Here is a 6,000-nt window from a genome sequence, read left to right as displayed (position 1 = left end):
ATAATTTTTGTAGCAAAAAATGATACTTTATCTAACCACCAAAAACAGAAACGACCTTAAGGTACCTCACTACACCTTCACTTATACTTCTTAAGACACTACGTCACAAGATGGCGATTTAAACGTTTTGTTAAACTGTTCATATCGTCCGATTGTGTTGTACGACGTCGTAGCTCAGTGGTTAAAGTACTGAGCTTCTGAACCGCAGATCATGAGTTCGAATTCGCATGGAGTTTTTGTTCATGTTTACTGGATTAAATTTTTGAAAATGTCATTTTTCATCCAAAATTGCGCATTTTTTTGCCTATTGGTCTGAAATATTTCTTATCAATTATGATATCTATCTTAATCAAGTGATTTTCTGCTGATTTAAGAAAATATTTCAAGGTGTAGTGAGCCACCTTAATTGAAAGCTTCCAATACACGGGTATTTTCCCTGTAAACGTCTGTTTACATGTGCTGGCGCCCACTGAATTGACTTGTTTTTCGCCATTTTGTTTGCAGGGACATAATAATCATAAATACAAACCCACAACTACGTGGTTATTTGAAACGAAAAAAACACCCCAAAAGATTTGAGTAATTGCGTCTGTTTTGTGAACAATATTATTAATAGTAACAATTTATTTCTACTTTTGCTAACGCGAGCATTGCAAAATGTCAAAAAGAATAATATAGTACTAAATGATGAATTACAAATTAATTTCTGACTTATTTTATTTAAAAGTAAAGAAAATGTAAAACACAAGCAAGGATGAATCCATAGATTCTTCAATAAAAATGTATCTTTTTGTCCAGACAACTATAAAAACAACCTACACTTTTAAAAATAAACTTATTAACGTTTAACAAACGTATATTTCTTTAAAAAAGAAATGTTCGCAATATGATCAGAGAACTCGAAATTCAATTCTTTATGGATAGCTTTACATGTATGAACAAACAACAAAAATACCAACAGGTATATTGGTTTTGAAATGTATTGTTTTGTGGACTCATAAATTCATGTAGCAGCATTTTGATCTTGAATTTATCAATGGTTTATTTAATACAGATATTTATCATATTTGCTCTTTTTCAAGGTCGTTGTCATCAATTGAAGTGTACATATGTTGAAAGAAAAGAAACATAGATGAAGTGAAACGCTGAACCAGACCCTCAGTTACTGTTAATATATAGTAATAGTTTAATGTCTTTTTGTTGTTGTCATAATTCATTCTGTTAACTAAACTTAGTTTGTTATTACCAAACATATATTGCATTAAATTGCTCGCTTTGTTTTCAATAAAAAAAGTGAATAACCTTTTATGTACGAAAATATTGGCACCTTTGATATAAATATGTTTCATGAATATCTAATTATTAATGAGAAAATAAATTGATGAATATGGAGATTGTGTCTTAATCACTTTCATTTGTGATAAGCTATGATAGTAGCCCCAAACAAACAAAATAATATTTGAAAAAAATACCCCCTCCCTCCCCTACCCAAAACGGATAAATCAAACAACCAAAAATAATGATTGTTAGAAGATTTAAAACTTTCATTCTATTTAACAATCATATTGTCACATTATATGATTTTATTAGTTTTCATAACACTATTGTTTAATTGGATAAAAACGCGTTTCACAGGGACAAAGTAATTGAACGTTTATTCTATCATATCTATTTGAAGAATTCAAATGTTATGATATAAAAATGCCTGTGCTATAGTTAAAAGTTGTATAAGTCTCACCAACCTTTTTATTCCGTCGTTGATTTCCAAGACAGCACTTGGGAGTTTATAACCGAGGGGTTGACCAGGTTAAGCAAGTCTTCTCTCGATTTGGAAATGAAAAAGCACACTATATGCAGCATAGAACATTAGCAAAGACCCAATTAAATTTTCTATTTGATTTTTTTTCTAAAAAAAAAAACAACTCTTGTCGACTGCATCCTAAACCGATATGTAGATTCAGTTGAGCAGCTGCATTGCAGCACAGTTAATAATTGATGCGAACTTTCAAGTATACTTTCTGCATTGTTGATTTAGGATATTTGGTTGACAATTTTGAATAAAAGGATTAAAATGAAATAAAATTCACCAACATCAAAGAAAAACCTTTCGCTATTCTGATGCACTTCAGCATAACTCCAGTTAAGGTATCCGATCCATAATAACCCCGGATTTAATGAATAAAGATGCAATATGTATATATGGGCTAAATACTCTGTATACTTGGACATCATTTTCATGTTTAAGTATCAGTATGTAAGAGTGTTAGTCTCCTAGTAAGTGACCTTTTCCTGTTCTTGAAGCGTTGCCCATCCCCCTCCCCTTTTGCTTTTAATCTATAAAAATCAATTCTTAAAAAATCTTTTCAGCTCAAAAATGTTTCAATAGATTTCTAAATTGTAGTGATTAAATACATCTTTCCACCAAAGCTTTTATTGATAATATTAGTCTTTAATTTTTCAATTTCAAAAATTTGCTTGTCCCCATAGACCTTGATTCAATCTTCATTAATTAATTACTGCTTATGGCTTAGGTTATAACATTTTTGGAATTTCTCTTGAAAAATCCTTTCAACTCTAATATGATTCTAATCAATATCAGCGTATTCAATATATGATGGATATTCAACGTTAGAAAATTAGGTCCTAGTATGGATTGGATTAATTAACTCATTTTATGACAGTTATAATAACGTAAGCAGTGAGGCTAGGACACGATTTAAGCTCAAAAGTTTTAAATTTTGTTTTTCCATATTCAAAATCTAGAATGGTAAATATATGGAGTTTTAATGATTTGTCAAAGAATGAATTCAAAGTAAAATATTGAGTTTCAAGCAAGATACAGATTTTGAGTATTCTTTGTTATGTAAACAAAGCTTGAGTCTGGTTATTGTTCACCTATGTGCAATATTAGTTAGACTTAATCAAATGGTGCTTTTTTGTCGATAATATAATTTATGAACACATTAAATCAGTTTATCTTGTTTGGAACCAATTGTTTTGTCAGAGAAAGGGTTATTTCTGTACTCTGCATTATCTGTAAACAAATAATGTAGTAGAGCTATATTTACATAACAATGCTTTCTTACTTCTGTGTCTCGCTTGTAACTAGATTTCTATAATTCATGCTTTTGTCTATTATTAAAATTGTTTAAAATTGCACAGGTAAACAATTTTAAACAAAAAAAGATGTTAATAAAAAAATTTCAGTCAACGGATTGTTACATGAACTCAATAGAAATGTGAATGAGTTACAAACCTATGTCAATCAGTCATTTAAAGTTCCTTTTTCGACATTTTCAATTTAAAAAATTGCAAATATTGAACCTGTAAACTCAGTTTGCTTGAATTAAAAATGGCACACTGTCTATGTATTGACCTATGTATCAATGTATCATGGTACCATTACAGTTTTAAGGGACTATTGAGACCTTTTTAACATCAGTTAACACAAACCGGATGAAAGAGTCGTTATTTACATGAACATTTTTCTTCCTTTTCACGTTTCAAATTGATTCTAGCTGCTTCTTCGGTAAGTAGCTTGAAATTGACGTTGCATTTTCAATCAGAGTAGTTTTTGTTATGGTAGCAAAAATGGAGTTTGTTTCTGATGAAACGACAACCCTCCTCATCGACCACCGGCAAACTTTACAAGAATGTAAACTGCTAAAGTGAATAGTTAATAAAAGTTTCTTCTTCATGTATAATTGATAAGCAAATAACAACTCACAGCGCTCTCTCTCTCTCTCTCTCTCTCTCTCTCTCTCTCTCTCTCTCTCTCTCTCTCTCTCTCTCTCTATATATATATATAAATCAAGGGCTTTAGAAAATCAATTTGAACTCTTGAAAATTAGTTCATGCCTATTTTCTATGTATTAAATAAATGTAACCACCAGACTACATAGTATTTGAGAGTTAGACCTTTCGTAAAACAGATAAAGGTATGTCTGTGATAAGTTGGGGATATATTTAGACAAGAAAAGTATTGATTGCGACTTTAAAACATTACTACGCACAGGGAGCTATTCCCTATAAGGAAAATGAAAGCGGGTATGCATGTCTTTATGTGAAGCTTTTAACTCTTATTTTTTCATATATATATATATTTTAACTCACAACATCTAAAAAATACAATTAGATTGATAGAAAATGAAGAACAACTTTTCCAGTGACAGAAATATCGTAGCATGTATCGTTTTTTAGTTATACAGCAAGACTTTCCGGGCGCCTAGATCCCCTATTTAACGGGACAACACCTTTTTTTCTGGTCTCACGTGAAATTTCTTTAATTTATGCTCACTTTTTGTTCTATATGCATTAAGAAAATAATTCAAACTAAAAAACATACGAAGCAAATACATGAGTAAAAATTAGCAATTTTTAAAACATAGATTTCGATCATATAACTAAAGTGGTACAATTGGAAAAATCTAAAATACAAAAATCAGAGTACAACATTCAAAGTGTCAATATTAAAGATTTCTAAATTTGGAAATATTTGCCACAGACCATTCGGAGCCTTTGTCCGGAAACGAATACCCCTAAACAAATTTAAAAAGAGAAATAACTCGAACCCAGAAGTTACGATTTCTCATTTTTTGTTACTTAAAAACTAAATCTAATTAACAATACACCCTGAAAATTTGAATGAAATCGGATGACAACCAAAAAAGTTATTAAGGTTTAAAAAATGTCTAGAGGAAGAATAACAATCATGAAGAATTACCGTCAGAATCAGTACAAGGTCTTCCTTTGGAAACGGAAGACCCTAATGGGAAAAGAAAAATAGTGAAATATTTGTTATCAGAATGTAAATTTTTTTGCAATTTTCGCTACCTTCATAACCTGCATGATAAATGAAAAAGAAAAGATTTTGTATGTATATTTACATCTTCCTATCACCAAATTGATAAATTGGTTGTAAAAAGTAAGAAAAATTCACTAAATACTGTTAATGTACATCAATACATTAGCTAAAAGACAAACAAATCGTCCTTAATGGGAATTTGAGTCTGACATCAAACTGATTATTTCGTGCAGTCCGCGAATGTAGGTCGCTGTAGGTCTCAACCGATTGATAAACGGGAAGTGCAGATTTCAGTCTGGCTGTTTCTTTAGAGCAATGCATTAACTTAAATTTTCCATAAGAAATAGAGGAAATCATACTCCGTAGATGCAATTATAAATAGTTCGTTAACAAAAGATAAGATTCAGTAGTGACTTCACAGAAATGTATGTCTATGCCCTGGAGTTCTTTTAATTAAAAAAAACCCCAATGAAATGCAGAAAATAGTTGACTTAATGATATAAAGTAGTTTAAAAATAGATGAAGAAGACTTCAGTTGCCTTCTCTAGTTTTGAATAGTCATTACGCTGACTACATCCTGTGCAGTTACTTTGAACATCTCATCAAATATTAGTAAAGAAAAGATCAAACGATGTGTTTTGCATTCAATACATATTTTAGCAATGGGAACTATACTGGCGTGCGACCGGTTCTCGCCGAGTACCATTTCTCGCCAGTAAATTGTAACGTCATTTTTCGTCTAAAATTTTATGTGTTGATAAAATGACGTCACAATGTACTGGCGAGAAATGGTACTCGGCGAGAACTGGTCGCACGCCAGTAAATGTATTTAAATTCAGACCAAAATGTTATTTTAAAATTTCCCCAAGAATGACAAATAATTTGGTCCATTACAAGTACAATACGATATGGTCCATCTCTGAAATAAACAAAAGTGTTATCGATCCGTCTCAAGACCTTTATCAATAGCAATCGTCATGCGTATCGACAGCAGGCAGTCAGCGTGACGGAGATCAAAAGAGCACCTGTAAATGTGTATCAAATCACTGAGCTTTACTCAAGCGACAAATTGTTTCAACATTTGAACATTTTACTATTTAATGTAAACATTTTAAAAACACATTAAGAAAATCTGAGATACACAGGTTTAGGAGTTCAAATATCTTTTGTTTCTTGTTTCTTGGAAGTTCACAGTA

Source organism: Magallana gigas, chromosome 10 (genome assembly GCF_963853765.1).
Source record: "Magallana gigas chromosome 10, xbMagGiga1.1, whole genome shotgun sequence".
In the NCBI taxonomy this organism is placed as follows: domain Eukaryota; kingdom Metazoa; phylum Mollusca; class Bivalvia; order Ostreida; family Ostreidae; genus Magallana; species Magallana gigas.
Note: the sequence above shows the minus strand (reverse complement) of the source record.